The sequence below is a fragment of the Paralichthys olivaceus genome, chromosome 20 (genome assembly GCF_024713975.1).
Source record: "Paralichthys olivaceus isolate ysfri-2021 chromosome 20, ASM2471397v2, whole genome shotgun sequence".
NCBI lineage: Eukaryota > Metazoa > Chordata > Actinopteri > Pleuronectiformes > Paralichthyidae > Paralichthys > Paralichthys olivaceus.
The window spans coordinates 15,054,483-15,071,513 of NC_091112.1; positions in this window are offsets into that span (position 1 = coordinate 15,054,483).

Sequence of the window (17,031 nt, forward strand, 5' to 3'; positions counted from 1 at the left end):
ACTACTTTTCTAACCCTAAGCCTTACACACACACACAAACACACAGACACACAGACACACACACACACACACACACACACACACTGCTCCTTAAGCTTATGTTGCTTTGTGTTACTGTTGGCACATACAGGAATAGCCCTAATAAGGCGATTAAACACTCACACACACAGTTCCAGATCGTTGAATGGGGGCTAATCTTTTTCTTCTCATGAGAAGTTCATCAATGAAGTGTTTCCAGGATCTTGTTTTCTCTGAGTGATCCAAACAGTGCTCTACTTTATTCTCCTAAATGGCAGCATTACAACCCTGTTCGTCCTTATGTAACAGACAACACACAATTTAATCAGATGGATGATTCCATAAAACAGCTGCTTGTGGCTGGCTAGCAAAATGTCCGTCTCTGCTCTGGTGCAGTCCTGCCCACGGTCAATCTTATGTAATGGAGTTTTGCAGCCTCACGAGTCGCTGGCTGATGATTCAACCCTTATTTGGCAAAAGACTCAGGATGACACAGCAAGTACACAGTCGCCCTGTAATGTCATCGCTTGGCTATTTTAAGATTACATCCTCACTTGGCTCCTCAAGAGGTATCTGTGTGTTTTTTAGACAGCAAGGGTGTCAGAGACTGTCTTCTCACCTGTTTATAGCCAGTCAATCTGTTTTTCTTTGCAGGCTCGACAGAGTAACAGGCTCAAAAGTGAACCAGAGAGTTATAAAAGACTGTATACAAGTGTGCATGATATGCAATAGTCATGGTGGCTTGGTGTCTTTTATCCAATATGGGGTGCATGACAGTTAACATATAGATATAAACAGGGGCCTTCTATAATGCAGCACTGTGCCACAGCAGGCTACATAGTAATAGAAGACTGGCTTGGAGCCTCAACCATTTTGATTTTGTAATTTTTAATGGCTGAACATTTGTGTGACCTGGAAAACCTACTGGCTTGATGATTCATCAACAGTATTACTTTTTGGGGTGACATGACTTGCGGATAAAGTCCAGAGAATTTACGCACAGCTTGCTTTCCACAAAAGCACAATGCAGCAGGAGGTTCTCTGCACAGACGCGTTGACAACAGCAACAAATCCTCCACATTATCCAGGTGAGAGGTGGAGCAGCCGGGTGCAGCAGGTAGAGGAAATAGGTAACACATAATTTGTCTCATGCCTGTGGACATCACGTGATTTTCTTGACCACACACAGACACCAGCATCAGCCTCTGTGACCGGTCTCAGCTGGTCAAAATAAAGTGACCAAAAATCAACAAAACGGAGTGTGAAGTTAGCCCACGAGCCTGCACAAGCATTTTTCATCTTACATTTCCATTTTCCATTATTTCTAGGAGAAGATAGCAGATGAAGTTGATGATGAAACGATTGCCTTTGTTTTCATGTGCAGCCCTCACAATAGTCCTGACATGTTGACAGTGCTGAGGTATGCAGAAATGGAAGGTTAAGATATTGGGGGTGGGGTTGTGTTTTTTTGGGGGGCTGGCGGAGGGGAAGGGGAAGGTAACCCCAGCAAATATGAAATGCTATCAAATTACCATGCTTCACATGTGTGGAATTAGCATACATCAGATCAAATGGCCCAGGACTCCTCGTGATTATGCATCCAGGCCCATGTTCAGTTTCAACCCTATTTTACTTCCAATTATCATATCATTATCATAGCACTGCTGCTCGGCCGCTGTGTAGTCAATTTAGTCTACACTGTTCTCAGGGGAGTGGTAGATATGCTGTAGTCAGACAGACTGTCTGAACCAACCATCAAACCATCCATCCATCCATCCATCCATCCATCCAACCATTCATCCATCTATCCATCCATCCATCCATCCATATAGGTAGAGTTTCTATCTAATATAGACAAATATAGATAATAAAGACAGACACGTCATGCTGATGTCAGTAGAGTCTGACTTTGCTGTCATGATGTTGCTGCTGCTAAAAGTCTAAACGAGTATCTTCTAAACTTTATTAAACCAGTGATGTGATTGAACATCCAGCAACAAAACCTTACAATTCAATTCCACTTTGTTCTGGTGAAGTAGAAATACTACTGTTACGTGGTTGGGGATTATTTCAAAATGAAACTGGCACAATGAGGTGCTCACATCGTCCCTGACTGTTAAAAACCACTCAACCTGTCAGACGAGGGCCACGGTTACCGGCACCCATTGTGATGCACAGCGTTAATATAAATGAATACAGAGAGTCTGAATGTGCGCTGCTGGGGGAGAGGAAAAGAATAAAAGGACGGAGAGAGGGAGGAAATCATGGGCTAGGGAGAGCAGCGTCCCTTGGAGACAACGATTAACACGTGATTGGCTGTCATATAGTTAACTCCTGCATTGCTGAACACTAAAAGTGTTAAAGAATGAATGGAGATAAAATGAGAGGGACAGAGTAACAAAGAAGATGGAGAAATGGGGGAGGGTGGAGGAGGAGGTGAGGAGGAGTGAGTTAATTAGAAGAGAGAACATTCTGGCAAATACCTGTCGGGTCTTTTAACTCTTAGTAGGCCATATGTAGTGTTGCCATCCCCCAACCAGTCCTCGTCCACGATTACACTAAATGATGCAAGAAATGTGCTGGGTTGTTGAAAGAAAGAGAGAGAGAGAGAGAGAGGGAGAAGGAGTCCCAAATAGAAAAAGGAAGGAAGCAGGACAGGACATTGAAGAGGCTGAGATTGAACGAAACATCAGAGGATGGGAGCAGTTAAATAATCTGCCTGGTCCCTCCAGAGATCGCTGAGACAGGGAAAGGTGTGGGCACATCCCAAAGCAAGACTTCATTGACTCAGGCTACATCCATACTACATATGGTTTTGTTTGAAAATGGGCACTTTCAAACCTAAACAATCTCTGTCCATGCAAGTGTTACTAACACGACTGAAAATGCAAACACTGGGGATGCATGTGCTGGTGTTCACAGGAATTGCTAAAATAAAAGCTTGTCTCATACGTTTGTAAGTGCTTGTTCCATTGTAGCTGTGTGTGGCTGAGGCTGAGGCCTGGTTGTTTTCTTCTGTAAGGGAGTCATGTGAATCAGCAAAGACTATGACATTATTGAAAATACCCAATAAGCAATTGGTTGTGATTGTATACTTCATTCTTTCTGCCCATTCTGGCTTAAACGCAGCACTGGAGTTTTCAAACTAAAAGCAGGCCCTTGCAGCAACATTTCAAAACTTCTCTGTTTTAGCATCTCTTAAAATCTGGAGTATTGTGGCTGCCAGGCGTATCCATAGCAGACTAATAAAAGTAGTAGTATGTATGTAGCCTCATGTCGTGTTGTTTCCATATCTCAAATAAAGCTACAAAGCAGGAGGACACAGTGTAAATTCCCTTTTCATGAATTTTCATGTTTTTGTTGCTTAAAGCAGTATTTATGTAATTTTCGTTCTTCTCTGGGACATTAAAACAACTACATCTACAACTACAGAGCAGGTGTACATGATACACCTGTAACATTTCTTCTATACCTGTTGAAATGTTTTGCGTTAGATGAAGCCAATTTGGTTTTCCCTTACGTGAATCTTCTGGTACTGCTTTCTCTCAATCAATGGCTCCTATATGGATCCTGTCATGTGGGAGGATGAACTAGTGAATGAGAGAAGGGAGGAGGAAAAAAAGAGCCTGCTGTGGTGACAGACAGACGAGAGAGAAGTCCTCATTAGAGAAAATGAGAGTGGTAGGAACGAGGGAGGGATTTGATGGATGTTCAGGGCTTGAAACCTCCTGAATAACATGGTTTCCATCAGGGGTCTGAAGCAGACACAATATAAGTGATTAAAATTTTCAATGTTTACAAGTAGATAAAACCATATCACATCAGCTGCAATGGACCACGCTGACATTATAACCCATGAGAACACATTGTGGGGCATAAAGAGGGGTAATGAGGGTTGTCCACTAACCAGAAGGTGGATGGTTCGATCCCTGGTGACTCTAGTTTTCATTCCAAATTTGGACAATATATCTTGCTTATTTACTTATCCACATTTATCCCTGTGGGACATATGGCTGCAATAAGCTTCTTCCACGCTTCAGTCTTTTGCTACATATGGTGCTTCACCCCATGACGGGTCCATCTCATCACTGTTCTCCAGCAGGTTGTTTTTGGGCTGCCCGTCGTTCTCTTGCCAGCTGGAGAATGTCTCAGGGCAGCTTGAGGAAGCCCATCATTGGACAGCCTCAAGAACTGGCCGAGCCAAAAGGCAAGAGACGGAGGCAAGATACTGAACCATAAATTGCCCCTGACGGCTGTGCCGACAGTGTATGAATGGTCTGTGATAGGAGAAGTGCTGTGTATAGAAGCATTGTATGAATGGTGTGTAGAATGAGTGAATGTGACTTGGGCTATAAAGCGCTTCGAGTGGTCTATGAGACTGGAAATGCATTATATAAATACAGTCCATTTGCCATTATTCATTATTATATTATAACAGGATCAGCCAGAAGTAATTCCAGGTCTCCACTTTCTGCTAAGAGACACAGACACACACACACACTCACATGGTGAAAATAATACCATCCATGTTGTCATGGCTGGTAAATCAATATTTCACTGATAAACTGATAAACCCATCTGGGCTGTGGCTTTGCTCCGACACCACTTTTCATTTAAAACATGTCAAGAATACATGCAGCCATGTCAGAATATGTCATCATCACTTATGTTAGACTAAAAAAAACCCTTCTGTGCCTGAACTGCATTATTGTTTAAATAACAGCAGAGTATTGTTAGATACATTTCACTCCATGCGCTGTTTTGACAACAGACTGGGATGGAGACAAAGCAGTGGAGCAGCACTTGAGTTAGAAGTGAGTTATACTGGATATATTATTCATCTGCTATGAGGTGAATATTTCATGACCTGTGAGTGGAAACTGCCCCAAGATTATTTCGGAGTCTGGGTCAAAACTCAGTGGAAATCAGCACAGTCTAAAACAGCAAATCACATCTGCTATGTGTTTTCTCTGTTGTTGTAAATCTCATCCAGTAATTTTGGGGAACAACAGCAAACTCCTGCTTTCATCAGTGAAACTATACTGAAGCTCCTATCTCTGGTGATTTGCTAGTGAACAAAATATATCGCATTCTAACAATTTATGATGTTGTGGTGATTTTGTTGTTGGAGCATCCAAAGCCCTTCAGTTTCTTTTCTGACTGGCCTTGGTGAAACATCACATAGTGCATAAGTAGTAGAGGTGTCACTGGAGAGAGATGCAATGCGTCAATAAGTTTCCTTCAGTGTAGCAGCATGATTCATAGTTCGTGTTCGCCCACTCCAGGGGCCTCCAAGACCTATGGAGCTCCTTTTAAATAGACTAATAGTGCAGTCTCAATAATTTTTTTCAGAATGACTTGAAAACCAAGACAGCGAAACTGACACAACACTGTTCCAACACGTTATTTGTTCTCATTTTCACCTCCTGCTGAAGCACAAATTGAATGCCACAGTTTTGCTTTCAGCTGAATCTTCTCGAAGGTTGCGATGAAATAAAAGGTTAATTAAAGATTTCTATCTACAGAGGCTGTTGACATCACTGATGACCTTTGAGATTAAGCCTGCAGTTATTCGTGCAAAAGAAAGTGAAATTATTCAATTTAGCAGTGCTCTTATGTGTTTTGGCTGAGTCAAAATAATGTGACGGAGATGATAAAAGATTTATTTACCTGCGTGGGCTCGGACTTCTTGCAGCAGCTTAAAGCAAGCAATTCAACACTTTATTAGCGTGATGTAAATTCAACACGAAGCCCGTCTTACAGTAAAATCAGGACTGCAGCACACAACGCTGCTGGACTATCCACTGACAACAACATAATGCAATTACATCTCAGCATGCTGTACCTGTAGCTTCTGTATGCATGACTCCTTCTCTCCATCTGGCTTCCATGGCAACTATGACCAGCCTGCTGTAGGAGAAGCTGGTGAACATTAGGCCCAGCAGAGAAGGACAGGAACCTTCATTTCTCCCGGATGGAAGGTCACATGAGAAGGATACAGTCTGTCATGACGACTAAAGGATAAGTAAAATACAAAACAGACTCGGTTTCTTTTTCTTTCTGTAGTCTCTATGCTAAGCTAATGTAACTAGCTGCTGTCACAAATCATATGTAATGGAGAGAGTTGAGAGGGGTATTGCTCTTCTTGTGTAACTGGGCAAAAGAGCGACCGTAAGGCTATTTCCAAAAATGGATAAATGATGGATTTGATGTTAAGCAAAATGCATCACCCCTGAATTAGATTATTGACACTGTTTTACTTTAACGTTCCGCCTTCTGATCTTATGATCAGGGCAAAGCTTCCTCCAGTTCCTTGTATTTTATCAGAGCCAATACATTTCACAGTCACCATGGAGATTTTTTTCAGAAAGTTATTGCTTTTCCAGAAGGGAAATCAATTGCATCAGATTCAGAGAATCCACCAGGCCTGAGTTTTCAAACTACTCTGTTGCTCCAAAATCCATTATTAATGCTGCCAGATCACTCTGAGTCAGATTCAAAAGCTACACACTGAAATTCTCACCACTCAAACGAGATTTGTTTTTCACATATGGAATCCCAGTCTGGTAGTTCCCTACTTTATTTTGCTCATTTTAATTCTCAATTTTATGTAATGTGCTCTCGTGTAACTTTTGAGACATGAATTTTGATTGAGGGAATAATGAAATATCCAAGAAAACAAGCAAGAAGAGGAGGAGGAGGAAGAATCAAATATATAAAGGTAGGTGCTGAAGAGTGACTCAGTCTTTCTCATTATTCCTGTTATATTTCAATCTGTCGGACTTTGGTTGAATTGACGCTCGCCTGGTACATCAGAGTGTGATGAACAGATCACTGGGGCTACCAGCTGATTTTATCTACAGGCCAAACTATTGTGGGTCTTATCTCAGCAGTGAGGAAATGGAGCCCAGTCAATGGCCTTTACAGGAATACCCATCCTTTCTGTCTGATTCCCATCTAGATCTACGTCAGACTGTGTGTGTGTGTGTTTGTGTGTGATGGGTGTTTACTGTCTTGTAAATGAACATTGATTCTTTAGAGTGTCTACCCCAACAATCAGTTATCTGTGCAAGAGAGAGGAAGAGACAGAGTCAAAGACAGAGACTGATGGTATATAGGCTTTGAATTAAAAGCTCGTCCATTTCTGCTTTCCTTCGACCTACCTGTGATTGACCATCTTAAAGTGTTTGTTTCCATTTTTAACTCGCACAACTGCTCACTAGTGTAGTAAGGGAGCGGCCCTATTCCAGTGGCCTCTGCATAGAGAGTGGTACCATTATTATCAGTTGTTAATGTGGTGTATGTGTGCACAAGGCCAGGGGACGACATGTAGACGAATGAGATTATATAACATGATATTAAATGTTATTTTACTTCGAAGGCAAAAGAAGTTATGGCTTTTATTTTATAAGTTGGCCCATCAGTTTTTTTGAGTTATGATGATGGTGACAGGCTGCAAATGATACATTTATAAACAGGTTCACTCTTTTCTTCAGTAATTGATCAATTGTTGTGTCCTAAAAAACAACAAGCAATGTGTGTGTCTGAATCCAAATACAGTGTCAACCGCTTACAGTCATCAATCAACCGTGGATCAAAAGGATGGGACAGAATAACAAAAATACGAATGCTGTTTGAATAATTTGGTTAGAGTGATCAGGTTATCCACTTATAGTGTTCATTTTGTGTCTTGGGACTGTTACAAAGTTATTTTTTACAGTTTTGACCAGCTCTGTCAGGCATTGACTGCTCCTCTCTGTGCCTCTATCATTTGTGTTCTTGTTGAGTTTACACATGTGTCAGATGACACTGTTTGTGTGTGTGACTGCATGTGTCAGTGTGAGAGACGGGATGATTCAATGAATAAATGTACGCAGCTATAGATCCACCATGATGAGAATGTGAAGTCTGTTGCTGTCAAGGGTAACTTGATGATTTTACAAAGTGAGAAGACAGTAAATACTGTATGTTTTTGTTGGCAGAAGCATTATACACACTTTCAACATACAGTATGTCTTTGTATAGTTTTTCACTTTCAACTAAAGTCAGTGAGGTTAAGTCTTATCAAAACTTTATGCAACAATTCCCTTGTGAAATAATTTTGAGAGGAGCTGCATTTCTGAAACTCAGTTTAGTTGTATAATTATACGGAGTTTTAGAAAGGTTAGAAAGTTAATGTTACTTAATGTTGTCCTGTTGTTCTAGTAGCATCAGTGCATTTTAGAGAGCTGAGTCCAGCTGGTTATGGAAGAGGTTCACTGACAACTAAGTATAAGACTCATTGTATTTATATTTCTAACACTAATCTGTAATTTGTGTTTGGGAAACTGCATACAGTTATTTTATACTGGATACTTTACTGGATAAATGTGGGTGCATCATAAGGCCTAAAATTATTTCCTTGATGATGGTAAAATAGCTGCTACATCCTGAAGTTAATATTGTAAGATGTTTTAAAACCTAAATTTAAAGGTATAGTGGAACATTATCTTGTAAATTATTCATAATCTCCTCGCCCCCGGCTCTGACTTCTAGCCATGAATACACAGTACAGTAGTCTGAAGCTTGCCTCATCCCCATTATCTGGGAAACCTCCATCACTGTGGGGGAGTATGAACATTACACAGCATGAGAGGAACTCTCCTTTCCCTCAACCTCCCCATGCAGCGGACACCATATGCTACGTAGAGACACACTCGCACATGAACACCCGGACCCACAAATATGCACAGGCTACACCCTGGGGTAAGGTGCTTACGTGTAATATTCTCAGCAGCGAGATAAGCTCTCTGTCTCGCTGCTGTTGCCATGACCACGCAACGTGGCGACCAGGCAGCGGCGGGGAAGAGTAACGAGGTGTCATGATACCGCCGCGGGTTACCGATGACTCCTGACCTCTGGGGCCGGTGAGAACAGGGGGACAAAGCAAAACAAGGGTGCACAGTAATCATCCCTCCGAACCTAATCTCATGTCCGGCTGTTTAAACCCCTCTAACTGTGTTTAGGAACAACACAGGAGCCAGCGGTGTGGGAGGCAGGCCACAGAGGGAAGGAGTGGATGGGAAGGGATTTAGCGAGGAAAGGTTTTGACCTCGGTTCTTCTTTGAAAAGATGGATTGGCCGTGGTGGTTGCAGTGCCGACAACTGCAGCACTGACGAAATGATGTGTTGCTTTAAGATCTGTGATTTAGTTCATTTGTTTCCTCCATGACGAGGACTTGTGCTGTAATTACAAGCAGATAGACCTAAAAGAACATCAGGGCAGTTTTGCTATAGAAAAAGTGACCGACTCTGTCATGCAATATTAATTTTGTCTGTGCAATTCAATGGCTTATCTGCAATCCAGTTCACTGTATGTATTTTTTTTTACAGTGTTTTACATTTTCCTTACAATTATAAGTATTGCATGTTTATTTACTGTTACTATGATGTCTGTATTTGACTGCCCTCTCAGAAATGTCCCTGTTGTGTGGTAAAGGATTGTCTTGTCTTGCCTTAAAGAGAAGCAGCTTCAGCAAAAAGATGTGTCAATATAGTTTGTGACTGATTTGAAATTCTGACCCCAGATTATGTACTTACACAACTCAGAGTGATTTCTGTTCCTATGGTGTGGATGCAGTCCACCCTCCCCTCATTCCTTTAGCTACTGTACTGTATCTGGGTCATGGTGAGAGACAGAGAAAGAAGGAGCAGGGTGACTCACAAGTGTTTTTATTATTTCAAGACTTTGTATTTCTGTGTGTGTGTGCGTGCGTGTGTGTCTATGGTAATCATTCAGTCCTGGCCTGGGAGACTGGACAGAGCTCCTGTGACACATCGAGTCGAAAACTAGGTTTCTCTGAGTCTCCATCCTCTCAGGGTGTTATGCACGTCTGCAGAAATCCAACAGGATTTTGACTGCAAACTGTCTTGATCCTGTGTGTATCTACAGATTATCCGATATTTGTTTGGCAAGATGTCTGAGACACACTGACTGAATTACAGCTTTGTCGTTTGCTGTGCAGTGTACAAGGGGGACACGATGCTCCCGTTTTTTAAATTGGTGGTCTTCGTGCTCATGCACAGATGAAGCCTAGCCATGAGTCGATTCCTCAAACTCAGATCATGGCTTGATGATTGATGAAATTCCGAGTATTTGTACACATACATGGCAGATAAAGGTAATTCAGATTCTGATCTGCTGTCAGGGCCTCCATCTTATGGAATAATTTACCTGAGGAACTCAGACTTGAAACCTTCCTGCGTTTTCTTTGCCATTTCTTCTGACGTTATATTGTTTGGTTTGTTGTCTTAGATCATTTTGAACACTTTTAATAATTGTTAAAACTCTTATTTTGCTTATTGTCTTTGACGTTTGTTTAATTCGTCCTCTTTGTGAAGCACTTTTTAACAACTGTTTTGAAAGGATATTGCAGATATCAGTTATGTTGAAAAATAAATATGCACATCAAAATAAATGAATTCTAACTTTTAAAACTGTTTTCTAGGTTTTTAAGAAAAAAGACAAACCAGTCCTCGGACTCTGACATGTGCACTTTAGGGACAATAAACCTAATAAAATGATAAAGACAAAGATAATCTCATAAGATGGTAACACTGTAAGTGGCTCGCTCATTTATGAGTATGTGTCACTGAAGAACCAACCTGGGAGCCTACACCAAGGTAAGAATTCAAACAAAGGGGTGATGACGTATTAATGGAAAAGTAAATAACTGTTAACTGAAATGGAAACGTTAATGGAGAACGACAAAATAACAGGGGAGCGACTTTGAATTTTATAAATGATTCCCTCAGGGCATCTGTAGCAATATTCTGGTTGTAATTCACTTTTGTGTTGGATTCATTTGTTGTCTATATTTGTATGTGTCCCAATCTGGCAATGCCAGACAGTATCCTTCATCATGAAGTGTGTGTGTGTGTGTGTGTGTCCCTCCAACTGAGAACAATAAATTAGACATAGGCCCAGAAAAACAATTTGCCATTTAGCAGCATTCAAGTGTGGTGTCATTAATATTCCCCTGATACTGGACTGACTGAAGTTTTCTTTTTACACTCTTCTTCCTGTCTGCTTTGTGCGCTCACCTCTGACCTGCCCTCTTCACCTGACGTCCTTCTGTCTATCCTCGTCACTCTTTTGTTCCAGTTTATCCTTTTGACTCATCTGAAGCAGAGATGAAGCTTCCCCACCCTCTCACTGCATTATTGATAGGAGCAATCTAAGCAGACTCAACCTTGTGACGGTAACACACACACACACACACACACACACACACACACACACACTGACGGTGCCTTTACAATTTGAGCACCACTGCTCTATTCTGACCAATTCTCCAATGACCAATGTTCTCCATTCTCATTATTGTGTCATGTACATTATGTGCCCTGTCTAAAAAAGACTTGCAAGGCACCATTATTTAGAAAAAGAACACAAAAGTATAAAACCAGAGAAGCAGCATCAATAACAATCCTGATGTTTTTGTCCAAGATTTAGAAACAAATTCGTAATATTACAAGAATAAAGTCGTAATTTAACTGAGTAATTTAATCTAGAGCCAATATGAAACCTCTTTGAATATCATGCAGATGTTAACAACGAGAATGTCACAGGCGACTTCTTTTTTCTCATAATATTTGACTTCATTCTGATCATATTACAACTTGACTCTTGTAATATTATAACTTCATAAAGACATGTGGACACAAAGGCTTTCTGGAGCTCAGGGGTGTGTCTTATAAACGTCAGGTCATTGTACCTCTGTCGCAATTCAAGGTCAGGAATGGATGAGTGTGTAGTTGTGTGTGTGTGTGTGTGTGTAGATATTTAATGAAACAACAAAATGAATATATAATAATAATATATATGTTTGTGTGTCCCTGTACAAGATCCTTTGCTTCTGCTGGGCCTCTGTGTGATTTATATAACTTCATCATGTCTGGATTCATAATTTAACAAAGAGTTTTTTAGTGATGATGTTCTAACACAGGCAAAACCATAGAAGAGGGATAGTCCGACTATCATAGTCGTCATCTTCTCCAGAGTTGTTCTTATAACTAAACTCCCTCATCCCCCCCTCCACACTACTACACTTCCCTCTCACAACCCCCCATTTCTTTATTCTCTTTTCCCTACAGTACAGCTCCTCTTTCATCTTCCTCCATCTCTCTTTCACCCCCTGCCTTAATTCTGTCATCCTCTGCCTCTCTTCCACCTCAGCCCCTGCTTCATCGCTGGGTCTAATGCCCACCCCCATCCCTCCCCCCATCTCTGTGTCTCACACTGTCTCAGCCCCTCACCCACTGTCTCTTTCTTCCTTCTTTCTCTAAGGGGGGCTAAAGGCTGCGAGTCTGTGAATGCACACCACACACACACACACACACACACACACACACACACACACACACACACACACACACACACACACACACACACACACGTATCTCCCTGGGGGTCGCTGGGCATCAGTCTGTCCTGCTGTGGTAACGATCTGCTCACCAAGGTGAGGGGGCGTCTGTACGTGTTTCATCACTCTGCCCACTCATCTGAGAGGGTGAAGTTATGGTTGTATGGTCACCCACTCGGACGTGGGTCACCAGTTTGGGTGTGGTCAAAAGATGATGTCGACGTTTTGTAACACAAATATGACCAGAACAATAAAACAAATGTTAAAAATGGGATGTAGGAGCTTTACCAAAATATAATATTCATATCTGTTTCTATTAATTTCACACAAATATTTGTATTGGGATGTACAGTATACCAGATGTATGATGGAAGTGACAGGTGTCTAGAATGCATTGCCTGTTATTTAACCCATCAAAGCTAGATAACATGTCGTAAACACTGCAATTATTTGGATTGTTACACATTTTTTGTGCTTTAGCATATTTGATTCGAAATAGAACAATGGCATCTACATGAATGTGTTAAGCCACAGTTTTTAATTTAAGTGGGGTCACACTGCTGCTTGAAGTACAGGGTGAACAAAAACACTAATATCTTGAGTGTGGGAATTTCCTCTCGCTTTATAAAATATCAGCACAGAGATGGCACCACCAGATTTGTTACACACACCTTGCTTTGAGTCTATGAAACAGCGATCTGTTGCTATTAACATTACTACTGTAGCCATTTCATAAAGCAAATGTGGCACCAACTGACATTTTCTAGCCATGGCTACAAAAAAGGCCATCATAGCTCCTGGGCCTGATTACATTGTTTTGAAGTTCCTGCAAATGGAGGGGGTGCAGATAAAGTGTATTGAAAAAAAGAAGAATCATTGGGTAGAAAAATAAAATTTGTAAAATATCTCCATCCATCCAATATCTATACATTGGAGCCAGCAGCCATCATTCGGAGAGAAGTGGGGTACACCCTTTGACAGATCGCCAGCATTTCGTAAAGGCCTACATATAGAGACAAACAGCCATTTACTCTCACACAAATCTGCATGTCTTTGAACTGTTGTAGGAAGCCAGAGTACCCAGAGAAAAACCACACAGACATGAGGAGAAGCCACAGACTCCCGCCAAACCAGGATTTAAACTGGGAACACCACCCTGTTGTCCAATAATCAATATCTGTATTCCAAAAGTAAAACAAAACTACTGTTCTCAGCCACCAGTCCTCTCGTTCAATTTTTGCTAATGTGCATCATGGGAAATCATTGGCTTGCTGCTTTCTTTGTGCGGATGATAAGCACTAGATTACTACCACCAGTTAGATCAGCTGATTGCAAAAATGTGTGTGCGATTACCGTGTGTTTTCTTGTCTTTATCAAGTCGCAGCAGAAGATCTGTTCATTTGTTGATAATGTATTAGTCGTCATTTACATCTGTAGCAACATTTACCTTGAGTAACCTACCCTTAAGCCCATGGAGTGTATTTATACCATGTGAGTTGGTCTCAACACAATGTGCAGGGGCCCTGCTCCCAGCTGAGCGGAGCTATGAAGGCAGTGTTTAAGTGTGCGTTGCTCTCATTACCGACAGGTTTGGTCTTCACAATACACAGTTCACTGTTAAAGCTGTACACAAAGCGACACACGGCACATGAAAAGATGTGGCTCTAAACCACGCCCTCATTAGGATGACTGATTGCCTCTTATCTTTCATCTCCAGGACAATAACCGTTAAATTATCAAGGATCCTAAATTTCACTTAAGTACAACACTCAGTTCTTCAAATCTGCGACTATGAACAATACAAAATCACCCCCCCATCATTACGAAACTTGCACCAAAGTCAACAGTGATTTTTAAGCCTTTACTTTCATTAGTATGGTTTTATTCATTCACTTAGGACACCACTCACTGATTATGGTCGCTCAGTTTCCATAGTGATGAATTACAGTCGTAAACAAAGAAAAGAAAGAAAGAAAGAAAGTATGGCTCTTAGTCCCACTCTGCCCTGTAATTTTAAATGCTCACTCCACCACTCTTCACTTAGGCCGATAAACCTTTTCCATATTTAGGGGAGCGCTGAATGAATCCAGTTCATATTTCAACCAGTATTTTTATATATTCCTCTGTAGATGCATCTCTGCCCCTATTCAGTTTATTTCATTGCATCTTCTGTGAGGGGACACAAGTATTTTCTAGTTTTAATGTCTCCGATTAGTAGAATTTATTGAAATGGTGTCTAATCATTGAATAGATTATTACAATCAATCAGTTGAATAATTACACTAAACAAGAGAAGCCTGTGCAAGGATGCGCTTTGAACTAAATCAACATATGCATCCTAAAAATGCTCATAACAACAATGCAAAGAGCATCATCTTTTCTGATTACATATGTTTCTCTCATTTTCTTTTGCGTGGTTGTATGATTTTCTGTGATTGATTTATTTGATTTTAGATGTTGTACAATATATATGTTATGGATTTTGTAATATATCTTTGGTTTAAATGACAATGAATTATTTTTTTATATTGCATTTGATTTCTTGTTTTATTGTTTTTTATTCGTCCACTTCGTGAAGCACTTTGTAACGGCTGTTTTGATAGAGGCTTTATAAATGAATATATTTATTTTTTTATTCTTTAATTATGTAGCATCTAAGTTGTTATCATTATTATTACTACATGGTGATGTTTACTACTCTGGTTTAAAACATAAGCCTCTATTATTAAAACCCTGAGCCACCCTTTACTGGCAATGAGTTTGCTTCCTCTCATTACTAATAGTCAGCTAATGGACTTTTACTATATTTGAGCTTGAGCTTGAGTCAGATTCTGTGAGTAAACGGCCACCTGAGTCATCGGGCGACTCTTGTTTTGGGTGTCAGTGTTGTAGACGGCGAGCCTCTCTGGTTTCAGTTCCTGATGCACAGAGCGGTCGTGCTGCGGCACAGTATCAGGTTGCACAGAGATGATGTCACTGCATCAGTGGATAGAATGAGGGATGGCTTCGTTTTGAGGCTGCTGGCCAGTGAGCGAGGGACATGTTGGTTGACTAATGGTGACTGGGGGTTGGTTGGTGGTGGGAGGGTGTATGTGACATATGGTGGTGGGGTGACTTCCTCAGCTGGATGTATTTGACCACCAGTGCTCCCACTGTGAGCTAACCCAGTGTGTGTGTGTCCGTGTGTCGTGCTCTTACAGCGTGAAAAATGTCCCCATCTGCAATCCACACTTCTATTGTCAGGGCAAATAAAGGTCACATTGGTTCTGTTGCCTTTACGTGCATGTGTGTGTGTGTTTTTTCATCCTTTGTCCTCCTTTTGTCAGAGCAGGTAGCAGAGCTGAGGCACTCACTTGCTCATCATTAAAGCCGCTATAAAATCACCCCAATCTGCGAGACCTTCAGAAAGCGTAAAAAGCTGAACGATGACAGCGCGGGGGTGATTCTCATGTCTATTTCTTTCCATTTTTCAGCACAGTGGAGCAAGAGAGAGACGGCAGGAACAAGCTCTGACAAATTTCAGAATGTGGAAACGAGTCAGGTCAGCAGAAAAAAGAAACGATAGAACAAGGACAAATGAAACAAAGGGGAAAAAAGGGGGAAACTGGCTGCATGTTTGTGCACCAGCTGTGTGGAACAGGAAGAGAGAGAGATTCAAATATCCCTTTGGATGGAGCGAGGGGATTGCACATCTCTACACTCTCACCTTGATCTCCATTAGCCTCTTTCCTTTTGTGTCACCCTGCCCCACTGCAGCTTTGTCTCATCCTCGTGCGATTATTATGACACGCAGTGGTCTGTGGTCCAGATGGACGAGCATTGCTCATCTCTTGTGTGTGTGTTTGTGTGTGTGTGTTCTTGTAAGTCTGCTGCCACGTGTGTGGGTGGTGGAGCATGTGCGCTCTTACATAGCTACGTGCGTATGTGTGAGTGATCTGTGTGTGTGAACGTGCATGTGTGTGAGTATTTGTGATGGTTCAGATCAGAACTTGTATGCATGTTTGTAGTATTTGACTTCATTTTAGATAATGAGTTATTACAGCCGCCTGCGTCACAGTTAGATTATCATGTCATTATTTTACCAACATTACTTTGTTCACTGAATGATTGATTCTCTTCATCCCAATTCATGTATCAATGAGTGAATGTTTGACCTGGTTCCAGTTTTACAGCTGAACGAGTCCAGATAGAAACGGCTGCTTTATTGAACAGACCGGAGCTCTGACACTGAAATTTGGGTTTGCTCTATTTTGCAGAGGTGCTGAGCTTTTAAAGCGATCGACCAGAAACCAGCACTGTGATACTGCTTATGGAACTGCTTGGAAAACTTAGTTAAACCTCTGTTTTGTTGGGTTTTTTTTTTTTTAATGCTGATAAGCTTATGTTCCTGGATGCTGGCAGTCTTTCTATTTCACTGTTGGTGTCTTTATCCAGATAAGCCGCAGTCTGAAAATGACTGATGGGAATATTGTGCACAGACAGCCAAGGCCATCACTCTGTGTTAAAAAGCAGTGGGGACGTGAGGGTTCAGATGAAAAGAGAAACTGTTGAATGGTTTTAAATATTTGATTTTTAGGCAACATAATGAGGACTTGTATGAGGTCAGAGG